This window comes from Patagioenas fasciata, chromosome 1, assembly GCF_037038585.1.
Source record: "Patagioenas fasciata isolate bPatFas1 chromosome 1, bPatFas1.hap1, whole genome shotgun sequence".
NCBI lineage: Eukaryota > Metazoa > Chordata > Aves > Columbiformes > Columbidae > Patagioenas > Patagioenas fasciata.
The window spans coordinates 180,232,990-180,247,415 of record NC_092520.1 but is presented as its reverse complement, the minus strand read 5'-3'; the positions used below and the strand labels follow the sequence as shown (position 1 = coordinate 180,247,415).

General features: G+C 41.9%; 1 protein-coding gene and 1 long non-coding RNA gene across 9 annotated transcripts in view; one reads left to right on the top strand and one right to left on the bottom strand.

Annotated features, from left to right (window-relative positions):
- TAFA2 (TAFA chemokine like family member 2) overlaps positions 1-7,887 on the bottom strand; it is a 188,002-nt gene extending 180,115 nt beyond the window's left edge. For 2 of the 7 annotated variants that reach the window (XR_011736699.1, XR_011736709.1), the window contains exon 1: positions 7,028-7,610. The gene's annotated coding sequence lies outside the window, so the exon portion shown is untranslated. The other 5 variants (XR_011736705.1, XR_011736708.1, XR_011736707.1 and 2 more) reach the window with 5 other exon arrangements.
- A 333-nt stretch (positions 7,888-8,220) lies between these two features.
- LOC139827081 (uncharacterized) lies at positions 8,221-14,426 on the top strand. 2 transcript variants are annotated; one of them, XR_011737271.1, is made up of 4 exons: positions 8,221-8,473; positions 9,312-9,481; positions 10,398-10,456; positions 14,349-14,426. It is a non-coding gene; the product is annotated as an uncharacterized lncRNA (long non-coding RNA). The 2 variants fall into 2 exon arrangements; XR_011737270.1 differs by having other exon boundaries at positions 8,221-8,520.

Sequence of the window (14,426 nt, the reverse complement as noted above, 5' to 3'; positions counted from 1 at the left end):
TGACCAAAGGGGTATTTCCACACCATATGACATCATGCTCAACAGTAAAAGCTGCAGGGAAGAAGGACAGAGGGGCGATGTTTGGAGTTAACGGTGTTTGTCCTCACAACTAGCTGCTACACGTGATGGAGCCCTGCTTTCACGGAAACGGTTTAACACCTGCCTGCCAATGGATAGCTGTTAATATATTCTTTATTTTGCTTTGCATGCACATGCAGCTTTTCCTTTACCTATTAAACTGTCTTTATCTCAACTCATGAGGTTTCTCACTTTTGCTGTTCTGATTCTCTTCCCCATCCCACTGCAGGGGAGCGATTTAGTGGCTGAAGAGAAGGGAAAATTAAAAAAAAAAAAAATTTCCTAAGTCAGAAGCTCAACCAGCACCTGGATTCATGGCCACTTCTTTCTTTGAACATCCATTGCACATATACCAGTGTAATGCCTTCATTAAGAAGGTCTGGTCACTTTGGCAGTAATGTGTTTTATGTATTAGCTTAATTCCAATGCAAGGGATATCCCTCATGATTCCAGATTGGACAAAAAAAAGTGGGATCATATAATGAGAATTGTCAGGCAACATTAAACATATTGGCTGATAATATCATATCTGAATTTATAGCACATTATGTTAGCATGCAAATACAATATTTCTTCTGTCTTCATTCCAGTAAGCTTAAAAATCAGAACTCACCTCACTTTATTTGTTGCTGTTACCAAATCTCAAGATAAAATTTCCCATTTTATTTTAATATGGTTTATTTGTTACAATATATAGATTAAAAAAAAAATCAAAGCTAAATAAACACCGGTAACACAGTCCAGAAAGGGTATTGTTCTCCTGTCATGGTGCTGAAACAGATCTTTGTTCTGCAATTAATCTTTAATCATGACCTCATTTCTTGCAGGAATACCATAGCCTGATATACTTTGTCAGAAAGTGATATTTTACATCAGTGTTACACCAGTAATATAACATTTTAAGATTTACATAACCTTAATTGTATTTTCTAATACTCTAATACAGGGCTGCTACTTGTAGTATCTTTCTGAAAATTACCTGCTGCCACATAGTTTCTGTTCCAAATTTAAGGGAATCAAATGTTTATAAAAGGTATAGGACTGTCAAGCCATCGAAACAAAGCTCAAGTCTTAAATTTATACCCAGAATACAGACACAAATATAGTCATCTCAACAGCACCCCACCCACGTGCCTTCAACATGGATCACTCTAAGCAGTTGGCAATGTTTATTCAGGCTCACTTCAAAAAAGTCTTCAAGAACATAATTAATTTGACTAGTACCACTGAAGCCACACGCTTACAGCTGAAATCCCTTGCATGCTCAGGCCTCAGGTTTTGCCTCTCTGTGCACATAGCAGGCACACATCCTAATTTTTGCTAGTGATTTTTGTGACTTGGACACTTCTACAGTAAGACCTGAAGTAAGACTAATAACTCATTTTAGATAAGCCATGAGACAAGCTTCAGATGGTACCGAGTCTCATCCCTTACTGGAAAAGATCCAAATTTCAAAGAATTTTCTACATACAAATGGCACAGAAAGCCATTATCTTTCCTCAGAGCCATCGACTGGCTGTACTTTGCAGCGTCGTTAAGTGCAATGATACAATAGCCAACAATGAATTAAGGTTGAGAACTCAAAAAGCCAAACAGATATCTTACACAGGAACACTGAAAAAGTCTCAACTGCAAGGGGATCTAGAGCACATAGTTTTAACGCAGTGCTCGCAGATCTCCCATTTGCACAGTCTGAGCCAGAAGGCGGCACCTAGGCTGAGACTACCCATCAGAGGCTTTGGGCCAGGTTCTGTCATACATGTAGTTTCACATGGTGAGGAAGAAGCCCCAGGGAGAGACTGTAGCTAGGAAGAGTGTTCTACATAAAGACGCTTGGATGAGCATGAAAAGCCATTTGATGATCCAGGGGCTGCACCATAACCCTCTCCCCAGTTCCATGATATGACATGTCAGACAATCACGAGTGGAGGCCCACGTACTGCATAGTTAACTGATTTGTGGCAAGACGGACCGGAGGCCACAGCTCTGTATTATCAATATGTGATGCAGAAACTGCAGTGGGGGAGTGGAAAAAATCCAATACGAGAGTATCACTGCAAATGTGAGAGACTTGTCAGGTCTGTGCTCCTGTCTCTGAAAGAGCTGGTGTGAGACTGCATGTTACTGAGAGGTTTGTTTTAGAAATATATTATATCCTGCTTTTAAAAGGGAAAAATAAAGCAAAAGCAGTACATGAAACAATTGCAGTTTACTTCTTGTAAGTCAGTTAAAATATACAGTACTGCAATATTGCCTTTTTGCATTTCAAGAAGGAAATTGCTTTATTGGATCAAGCCAGTGGCCCGTCTAGTCTAGTACCTCATCTTCAAATAAGGCAAGAAATCTTCCACACAGAGAACAGCGTGCAACCAAGAGTAAACACTTGGTCATCTATTTCAAAAATGTTTCATACCTACCAACACATTTCTTAATATTTTGCTATTTATACAGCTGAACAGGTCTGTTGAACTGTGCTTGCGCATTTATTTACCTGTGAAGTTTAGCAACCTAAAGCACCTTACACAGACTTAATTCCAGTTTGTGATTTAAGCATAGAAGATGACCAAACATCCATGAGTCAAAAAAAGCCTCTGTGTGCTTTCACCTGTGTTCTACTCTGTACCATGGCTCTCCCATTGGTGTTGTTAAAGGGATGCTCACGGTAGATGCGGCTGTATTGAATGCTGTCCTGGTGCCGAGAGACCTATGTTCAAGTTTCATTTTACAAGATCAGCAAGATGTAAAGTGAGGTTACTGGAAAACATAAGCTATTCACATAGCACAGATTATGCAGTTTGATAAGCTTTAAACAAGGCAAAAACTTAATTTCTCACCTTTTACGCATGCAATTATATAAGTGATTCTTCCATATTACAAAAGAGACGGGAGCTACTCCTCTAAGTGCTTACTCACTCAAGGTCTAAGGATGAAATCCATACAAAGCATTTTCTAGGTCTACTTCAAGCAATAGCTACAGCTGCAATGCATTCTACAGATCAGTGTCCTGATGTATCAGAACAGAAGAAAAAGCTAAGGAAGCTTTTTTTAGTGACTGTCCCATTTTATGTAAGTATGTAGTGTCCTGCCATAACTAGTACAGTAACACACAATGTCTTTATTATTTTCTCTCTTCTATCTCCAAAGCATTTTTCAAAACACTGCATGAAAGAAACTCTATAAAAATGCCTTGAATTGTTTGTCTTAAAAATGTGACTGTTTTGCACTAGCAATATAAAAAAGTATATTAGATGGCTGTTATTATTTTGCCTTCTCTTTTGATAAAGAACTGACTATATATGGTAAGCAAGAGTGGTTTGCAAGGGTGTATAAAGAACCAAAGCACAAAAATCACTATCTTCCCTAGTTCTATGAAAGAAAAAGGAGATACCTTTGTAGCCAGGAAAAAATGAATTATATTACTGTTGATGTTTCCACATTCATTCTTATGTCTGATGAGTTTTATAAATCTGAGTTATGAGGAGGAGTGTTTTGGAGAATATATTAACAGCTTACAACATCAAATCCCTGGGCCAAATTTCCTGTTAAAATAGCTCCAAGAGTGGGCCTCTGTTTTTAAAAACTATTTCAAATGTGAAGGTGTGCACTTGCAATGGATTCTGTGAAACTCGGTATACTATGTAAATGTTTTCTCATCCTAAAAAAAACCAAAAAAAGCAAGCAAAATCCTTTTAAAGTGCACACTTAAATTCAGTGATCAAAACATAACAGAACAAATCTCCAGCTGGTTTAAAATGTCAAAGCTTCAACCACTTCAATGGAGCAATGAAAGTCTACATCAGTAGGTGATGGCCCTCTTAACACATAAAAATGGCAGTGAACAGGGACAGGTCAGTATTCAGCTCTGCTGGCATAGGACCCTTTTGTTATATTCATCCAAACACAACTTTTGCCTCAATGCTTTTAAAATTCAGCATTTCAAAAGGTAAATGGAAAATACATTTTCAAACGAAAAGCTATTGCTACCTTAATTATTTGGAGCTGTAGTAGCAAATCGATGGGAGAAAGACAGCAAACATGTCATTTAAATGAGATGTTTAAATATAGACTGTAAATATGAGACTGAACATTATTAATTAGATTTATAGGGTCTTCCCTTGCTTTAGTGTCTGATCATCATGCAGTCTTTTTTACTTCCATTTATTTTCTTTCTTTGATGACATTTGACTAATAAATACATTGATGAATTGCATCAGTAAATGCCATCCATATATCACAAAAATAGAATGTACTCAGTGTTTCTGGTACACTGATGCTAAAGGATTTTTTTTGTTTGAACTTTCAGTACTTAACAAAGGAAATAATGCTGCTTTGCTGAATAAACTTCCTGATTTTTATTTTAATTTTCGGTGAACAAACAGCTGCAGAATAATGTGACTTAATGAAGCATTTCTAATAAAATCCTGCAGAAGTTAAAACAGGGGCATAGAACCACTTGCTAACAGATAGTTGTATCATTCAGAATAATTTTGCAAGATGGTGATCACATTTTGGTGTAGATGAGTATTAGGTAATGTAATTTTTTGCCTTCCAAAGTCAGTGACCTCCTTTAGTGTGATAAGTAGTTAGCATTGTTCTATTACTTATTTATAGTAAGTAAAATATGCAACATAATTAATGCAACATGTTTCTAAAACACTATTTAGGCTTTACACAGGTTGGTAAATACAGACAGCAACAAATTTAAGTGTGAAGATGCTCAGATCTGAAAAATTCCATGGTATGCTTTGCTCACGAAAAATATATAGCCTGCATTTGTAAAGATGTCTTTTATCAAGTCTGTCATCACCTGTGATGAAATTACAAAACTTCGCTGTTACACATTTCTCCCACCACAATTCAATGAAAAGTATTATTTACTTTATGTAAATCTAGACAGAGCTCAATGAATCATCACTTTGCAACTTCCCAGCTGAGCAATGTCCAACATCCGTCTGTACACACATCTATTTACTTCCACACAGAATGAGTTTTTCATGTATTTCCCACCAGAATTATCAAGTGTATTACAAGCATCTACATGTAAAACTGAGATCTCACAGATCATAAGAAGAGACAGGTTAAAAGGTTACCCCGTAAGTCCAGTATGATAAAAGATGCTGCCAGATAAGTCATCATTCTCTGATTAAAACAGCATGACAGGAATCAAGATTTTATCCCAAAGTCACCTACTGCCAGCAGCATATCTAAAATTAATACCACATTTTTGAAAGCCCTCTTATGTTCAAACAACATGTTGAACCAGTGCATAGTAATGCTGAATTGCTTTCAACCAACTGAGCAAGGCTTTCCAATGAAATTATGGCACTTAGGTAGTCTACAGTGATATGAATAACAGTACTGTAGTTTTGGAAATTGGGACAAAAAACCACATATCTTTCAATATTGTCTCAGCAGTATCAGCTTTCTGAAATAAAATGTTAATAACAAAATTTATGAGACTTACTTTACTACTGTTAATTATACAGTCACAGAACAATTTAGGCATCAGTATGAAATGACTGCACAATTACCAAGAAAAAGTATAATGAAAGACGTAGCCTTTGCCACCCCCGATAAAAATGCCTTAGTACACTCTTTCCAAACTCCAGCTAAGCTATATTCCTAGTACCACTGAATTACTATTTTTCTAGTGTTTACCGTATGCTACAGAAAAGAATCAGTCTGACTTCACTTGGTTCAACCCATAAAGTACCTTTAAAGTGTTAAACATCTAGCAAGCTGCATGCTAATGTCTGAAACTAGTTGGCAAGACACAGAAAACAGATAACAATTATCATTTAGTCAATAGTAATTTAAATGTATCCGCTGCTGTTCGGAGACCATAAGACCCTGAATGCTTTACGGGGCTTTCGGGGATAGGGGTTGAGTATGTTTATTATTTAAATTGACAGTTCTGCAGGAGTCAAAGCACAGTTCTTTAAACACAGAGCCATGTCTACTGGGGGTGCATGGTAGAAGTGAGGTACTTAGGGCTCTAAAAAAAATACTGATAATCTCAAAGCAAAAGCTGGAAAGAGACGACTGTTAACTACACATATAATTTTAAATGCTTCAAGTAATTATTTAGTTCCTGGTAAGAACGAAACATACAGAAGAGTCATGCATGGCTGCTCCTAACAGGGCAGTGCAAGCTACTGTTCTTTATTCTTTGCATAGATAACCTGCTGTCCGATCCTACAGTTCTACAGGAACAAAGCATGTTATTTCAAAGCTTCCATTTGCATAGCTATAAATGGGGTGGAATAAGGGAAAAGCCTGTGGCATGCAGGACATAGTACGTACATGAGTTCACTGAAATGGAAATAAAGCAACGTGGTTGGACAAGGTATGTTTCATACTATATACACCACAACTTGGGGAGCGTTGCACACAGAAAGGAAAGTAAGCCACGAACCCTCTCTTTATAGGTCTTTTTTTTTTTCTTCTTTTTTTTCAAAGGATTCATAAAGCGACTCCTCGCTCTTAAGCCGCTCTCTGAAGGCGACCGATAAAGGGCCCGCGCTTCAGAACTGAGTAAACCCCCAAGTGCCCGGGGGTGGTGCGAGTCAGCGGCCACCGTTCCTATATCAGTAGTTGGGCTGACAACCAAGTGAGTTCCCCTGGTCCCTCACGGCTCTGCTGAAGGGCTGACCTGTTCCTTTGAATAAAATAAAAGCCTTGGGGATGCCCCAGCGCAGGGCTGGAACAAGCTGCTCCAGGCGGCCGGCGGGAGCCGCGGAAAGGCGGCGAAGCAGCTCCCCTTCGCATCCGCCTTTCTGCAACTTTTGGGCAGCGGGAGGGCAGCAGCTGCCCCGCACGCCCTGACCGGCCCCGCCGCTTTCTGCCCTCCGCCCCGCGGGGTCTCCGCCAGCTGCGAAGGGCATCTTTCGCTCTGCATCCAGCGCATAGACACACAGACACATGTCCCTGGAGCGCTCCGCTTACCTACCTGCAGCCCCGCTTCCTGCTGGAAACACCTAGCGATCGGCCGCCTCCCGTCGGAGGGGAGCTCCAGCCTTACCGCCCGGGCATCGCCGGCACACGCCCCGCGCCCCGCCAGCGCCCGGGGGCATGGAGCGGCGCCGCGCTCGGCTCGGCTCCCGTCGGCTCGGCCGGGCTGGGACAGGCAGACGTCCGCCGGGGCACGGGTCTCCCCCGCCTCTCTGGGAATACACCAGGAATCCGGCTACGAGATGCTAGAGGAAAGGTGAAGTAAGTAAGAAGGGAGGGAAGACTTGAAGTGTTTCTCGTGCACGATTTGAGAGTATAAAAAAAAAAAAAAAAAGAGGACTAAGTATGGATTTAAAGCAGAGGGTGAGGAAGTCCTGCAGACCGGTGCGGCTCCGGCCTCTCTGCCAGCTGCGTGCGGTCCCGATTCAGCCCCGCCGGCAGAGGAAGGGAGGAAAAGCCGGCGCGTCCTGCAGCAATCCCTCCGTTAGAGCATCTCTGATTGGTTTGCCTTGCACACACGGCACGACATCCCCCTCCCGCTGCCTCCTTTTCCCTCTTGGGAAAAGTAATTGGAGAGCGAGAGCTTCACCTTCAGCAGTAGCAGCAGCTCCGCACCCAGCCTGCGCGCACTGCACCGCACCGCGGAAGGGGCGCGGGACCGCCCTGGGTGGCCGGAGAAGCAAAGGCAGCTCCAAACGCGCCCTGCCGCGGGGGGAGCGGGAAGGACGCCCTTCTCCTCCCCGGTATTTATCCGGCTCGTCGTTGCTCTCCTCCCCAGCCCCTTTACGAGGCAGCAGGTCCCCGCGGCCGCCGCTCTGACCGAGGAATGGGGGCTCTGCCTGCAGCGCCCTCCACTCCCCCCCTGCTGTCCGCACACACCCGGACTGGGCCGCCTCCCGCCCCCGCGGCGCCGCACGGCGCTGCTCCCCCTCCCTTCTGCTCCGCTCCCCTCCCGAGCGGCGGAGTGGGGGGTGCTAAGTTTGCGCACAGGCGCACGTGGTCGGGGAGAGGAGGACATCCCCGCGAAGCCCCGGCGACCATGCCGTGGGGCCGGGCCACACCGTCGCTGCTCTCCTGGGACCCCCGTTTTTCTCCGGCGGGAGGTTGGGCGCCAGGCGGGGAGGGGGGTCGCTGGGCACGGTTCAGCAGCTCCCCCCGGGGGAATGGGTCTTGGTCGGCGGTGGCTGTAGCGGGGGCAGGGGCAGGAGAGACGCGGCGGCGCCGCCGGCAGCCAAAAGCTGGACTGTGTCTCCCTCCAGAGGGAGAAGGGAGTCACGCACGGCAGCTCCGGCGGCGGGAAAGCCGCGGCGTGGACCGAGCTCTTCTGCAGGTGGTGCCCGAGTGGTGAGGTTGCGGGCTTGGGCCGTGCAGCTGCGCTTGGGAGGTGGCAGGGGAACGTAGCACGAGTCAGATCCTGGAGACTTCTTCTGCTTAACGACGGGCGGTGGGTAGCTGTCGTCTGCCACGACTATTGATTAACAGAGGGAAATGGTGTGTGCAGATAAGTGAAAGCATAGCTTACTCATTTGTTTCAGATTGTTTTGTGTTGTTCAAAAGGGGATGCAGAGAAATGGAGGGGAGGGAGCCAAAGGAGGTGAGAAAAGCAAGAGCGCTCGTTCACTAAAGTAATATCAAACAGAGGGTCGAATTCTCAGTTTTCTCTGGGAATTCTTGTTCGCTCCTAGGCTAAATGGGGATGAGTGCACACAGCATTAAGTACTGGTATACTTAATCATCTGTTGTCTGGATTTCAATTTGTACCAGCTAGTATACTAGCAAGTTTCCTGCAAAGAAGCTCTTCTTTAGCCCTAAACTGCTATCACATCTTATATGATGTTGATGGCAAACCCTGTGAGAAACGGAAGAGGAAAATGAAACACTTCCTCATTTGTTATTCCTTGTTAGAGATTTTCTGTTTAAGTAAGGATTTGTAGGATGTTTTAATTATTTTTTTGAAAGCACGTACAGACCTGAAGGTCCACACAATCAAAAAGAAAATGCAAAATGAAGGTTTAGTGTTGATCACCCCACACACAGTGATGCAGCTGTAGAATGAAATACAAAGCAGCTGATATAGAAAGGACAAGTTAAAAGTAGCCTGGTATGTGGTTGTCACAATTGCTGTTGCAGCGAGCTCTGCAGTACACATCTATGCCTGGATGTTGACTGCAGCCAAATTAAAAGGCTGCTTGTTGTAAAGACAAATGTGGTCTTATTCATTGGAAGCTGATACAATAACATCATGATTTCCCTAGTTGGTAACTGTGTTTCTACATTTGCAGGCAGCTAAAAATAATGCAGAGGCAACGGAAACAACCAAGATCATGCTGCTATCAGCAGCGTAATTTCAGTACACTGAGGCAGATCGAAACTAATGTGGATCCACAGGGGCTGGATGCTTCTGCCCCAGCAATACAAAATGGCCAGGGATCCTGAATATATACTGAAACAGGTAACATTTCGTGTTGTGTGGGTCAGTGTAGGACTATCATTACTGGATTAAAAGCAGTAAAAGTACAGCAAAAATGCAACTACAGCAGCTGTTGCACTTTAGAAGTAGCAAACACCTTGTAATTACAGGAGTACATATACCTGTATTAGCTGCATGTATCAGTACACTCAAGTTGACTGTGTATTGTAAGACCAGAGGATGCTGAGTAGTTTCCTATTGGTGTCCTGCTGTTACAGAAATCAGGCAAACACATCTGAAGACACAGAGCTATTATCACCCAGATAAAACAATACAAACAAGTCTCGGGCAAATAACACAATAAAAAGCAGTATACAAAGCAACAGAGAAGCTGAGCTGTTTTGAAACCCAGGAATATTGTCTGTTCACATCTTGGAAAATGTGACCATCATTTATGGCGTGATGCTGCTACACATGAGCAGTTGTTCTAGATCACTGTGTCCGACATCTGAAAATCTGAACAAATCCATAGTACCCACACACAGGTTGTGTGACACCACGCAGAAAGACGTGCTTTCCAAAAGTTTTTCTATGTCCTTTCACAGTATGTCCAACATTTCTGGGAAGAACTTAAATGATCCATTGCACCTATAGAGTGCAGCTGGTTTTACAGATGCTTACTTAGTAAGCCTGACTCATCTCCAAAGGTGCAGTTGTACATGCTGCACATGCACGATACAATAAATTTACCATTTTCTGGAAATACCAGATTGGCAGTCTTTGTCCCACACAGCCTGTATTTATATCTTTCTGACTGGAAAATCCCCAGCTGAATACTGTGGCCTTAGAACACAATATAGTGATGAAACAATTATTATATAAATGTTCTCTTTCTTTCTTCAGCTTGTTTCTTATTTTGAGTTAGTGTCACTATTTCTTACTTTTCATCAATTTGCAGGGCTCTCCGACATACTAAAAGAAAAGCATAAAACATGAAAATGGGTATTGGCACAACAGGTATAGTGTTTGGAATAACTTCAGCATTTCCATTTCAAGGTGAAAAGCACAGCATAAAAATCAGGCAAATAAAAATTTGTTTCTGAATAGTTGCATATATGTGGATCTGGTATGTATCTTTTTCAAACACAGCTTTTAGTCAAAGGCATGCATGTTCTGAGCTGCTAAACAGAGAAGAAAATTTGTATTTGGGTAGCCACATGTAGATTTTGTCTCTAAGAACTGATGAGTTCACTAATGTCTACCAACAATTTTGTTCCCTTATCTTTCCTAAGAGACCCTCCCCTCCCACCACCCACCATGCTACTAACTTACACTAGGTAAAAGTGCCAGTTACAGAACCATTCTTCAGTTTAGCAGTTAGGTTCTTGGCTTCTCATTTTGGTCACAAAGATTAGGCTTTCCCTTGCGTCTCCCACCTCTCTTTATAATGACCTTCAGTCACAAAAATAAGCAGGCATACAGACCACAGCTCTCATCAGGAATACCTCCATGTAAGGAGACCTATAGTGGCTTAGAGCCTGCAGTGCAGCATCACCCTGCAATATCCCTCTATTGACATCCCTTAAAGCTGGGGAAGAGGAAGCATGGATTCAAAAAGCCAGCTGCTCTAAATTATTTGTGGTTATCATCCTGATACTCTGTGGCCCTGGAGCTGGGACAATCCAACAGTGCCTAAAAATCCCCTTTACAATGTGTATACAGATACTCACATTTTTATTGCAGGTGAGAATCTGGTCCACCAAATTTGAAGTTCTGTACAAGCTCTGATACAGTCCAAACATTCACAGACAAAAATAAACATAATTGACTCCTGAAAAGCTGATCGAAAATGAAAAGGCAATGGACCAAAGTTATTCTGGGTTTTTTTAATAAGTCTCCCACAGGCATTTATTAAAATCATGCTGGTTATTGGATTCTGAAGGAAATAGGTTTTTTAACCAGCATACTGGAATCATCACTGATCTTTCAAAGCTTTCACATAAAATGGAAAAACTGACTGCAAAAAATAACAGAAGTAAGCATTCTTACTTTTCTACAACACATAAGTGATACAGATAAGCACTATGATGATATTTTTTACCATTTAAAACTATTCTCATAAGAAATGAAACGGATTGCTTATGCATGCTAACATAAATGGTGCTCAGAGTAATGACATCTTCCAGGATGAAAAAAAACTGATGCATGTACATATTCAGTATAATTTGGGGAGCAAGACTTTGTTGCTTCCATTTAGGAGGAGAGAAAGCTGGGGATCAGATAAAAAGTTTGGTTGGAAGGGATCTATGGAGGTGTGGTTGGACTGAGGATCCAAACCCCAGCCATGGGTGGACCGACTTCCAAGTTAGATCAGGTTGCTGAGGGCTGTGTCCTGAGGTTTCAGATATCTCCAAGGTCAAAGGTTCCACCTACCAGCCTCTGTGAGTTTTTCCAGCACTTGACCATCTGAATCATGAAGGATTTTCCTCCTTACATCCAAACAAATTTCTCAGAATTTCTCTTTCTGTCTTTGTGTGCATTGCCTCTCGTCCATTTGCTGTGCACTTTCGAGAAGCCGCTGGCTCCACCTTCCCTATAACCATCCATGAGTAGTTGAATACAGCAGTTAGATCCCCCTTTCCCTTCTTTGAAGCAGCTGAACAAACACAGCTTTAAATTTTTTTGGTATTTTGTGCCTTCACCACTGCTAGGACACACAGCTGACTCATGTTCAACTTGTCCACCAGCATCTACAGGCATATTTCTGCAAACATGCAGTGCCAAGCCTATACTCTTGCACAGGGTTATTCTGTCCCAGGTGCTGGACTTGTATTTGTCTTTGTTGAACTTCAGGAAATTTCTGTCAGTTCACTTCTCTGGCCTGTTCTGATCCTTATGAGTGGCAGCTCTGCCCTCAAGTCTATTGACTGTTCCCTGTATTTTGGTGTTAACTGCTTGGAGTGTTTGCTACCGTCATCCAGATTGTTCGTGAAGACTGTAAGCAGCAGAACCCAACACTGAGGAATGCCAGTAGTGACCAGCCACTGATCTTGAAGCCTGTCAGTTCAACCAGTTTGCATCCATTTTATAAACCACCCATCAAGTCCATATCTGCCCAGCTGGGCTACAAGGATGTGATGGTAGACCAGTTAAAAAGACTAACTAGAATAAAGACAAACTATACCCACTGCTCTCTCCTTCCTGACACAGCCAGTCATTGTAGCCATTGTCGAAGACAGTCAGGTTGGTCAGGCAAAATTTGACTTGGATGAATCCATGGTGACTATTCCAAATTTCCTTCTTGTCCTTCATGTGTGGGCAAATGGCTTCCAGGAGAATTTTCTCCACAATCTTCCTGCAGACTGACCTGTAGTTCCCCATATCTCTCTTCCTGCCTTCTTGAAAATGGGTATATTTACCATTTTCCAATTATTCAGTACCTTCTCCTGTCACCATGAATGCCTGGAGATGATTAAGAGCAGTCTCACAGTGCTATCACCCACTCCATCAGTGCACGTGGATGCACCTGGTTATGTCCATTTTGCCTAAGTGGTCGCTATTGATCTCCTATCAGGAGTGGTACTTGACTCTCCCAAACTCCTCCACAAAAGCAAAGTTAAACAAAGATGAAGAAATCCTGTGATGAATGCTGTTTGTCTGACCTACCCCATAAAATATCATACAAACTAATCTTTCTACTTATGCTATTTCATCAAAAAGAGTGAAATCCCCCAGGCTGTGAGAACTGTAGCTATTTTGACATATAAAGATGCTTCTTTCTAATACTTCATGAAGCACCTAAGCTCCCTAAAGCGGAAAGATTTAAAAACCTGCACTCCTCATTTCTCATTTGCTACCTCTTGACAAGTCACTACTGAGCTTTTTAGATCTTTTATATATCATCATAAGGCACCTTACTTTCTCTGTGCATTAGAGACCCTAAGCTGCCAGGCATAGCTTCTGAGTCTTGCTCCGGGTGAAGCACATACCAAAAAGTTAGGTGTTGCAATATTTCGTCCTGTGGCTCTTAAATTTCTTTTTGAATCAATGCTGTAATCCACGTGAAAAGCAGAAAGAAACACCAGAAAAATTCAGATCAAAAGTAGAACAATACTTGGCCTCCCTACCTTTTGGAAATAAATCTTAAATTTTCTTTTTAACAAGTAATTTTCTTTGTTATATTATAAATTTAATAATTAACAGGTCACTGCTTTATTACATCAAAAGGAAGAGTCCATGGGCCAAACATTTTGAGGTGACTACAGGGTTCTATTGTACAACTAAGGTGTAAACTATAAGAATATTAAGTATCATGCTGGTTTCTTACAGGAGGTACAGTAAGTACTATTCATGAGCTTGAGAAACCCCCAAACCATATCTAGCAAAAAATAAAACCAAAGAAAAACCCACAAAAACCTTATGCCTCTGTCTGCATCTGTGACACTCAGGGCAGGAAACAGAATCACTAAATCAGGGTTCCAGAGAAAAAAAAAAACCAGCAAGAAAAAAACAAAACAAAACAAAAACAAAACCAGGAGAAAAAGTATTCACACACATCTGCCCTAAATTTGGGTTATGATATCATAGAACCCATTCCTGCATGCATTTCTCTTAATCTGATACAATCTGGTAGTTCCTATTTTCTTGTATATCAAACAGCATCAGCTCTTACATTCATGCTACAAAGAACTCCAAAATGAATAAATGTTTTATCCTTGATTAAGTGTATGTAAATTTTGTTTCATGTTTACATTAAAGGTTACATTACAGAAAAAATGGGGAAAAAAGCAGACCTCCTTATGTAATGAGATTTTAATCTAATTTTAAAATAAATATAATTATTTCTAAAATTATGTCTTAAATTGTTTTCATGAATTAATTATGTTTATATAATTAAATTATATTACAGAAAAGGAGATGTTGTGAAAACAGGAGGCTAGACAGACCAAGAGTAGTAAAGGTAAGTAAGGATCAAGCTGATTTCACC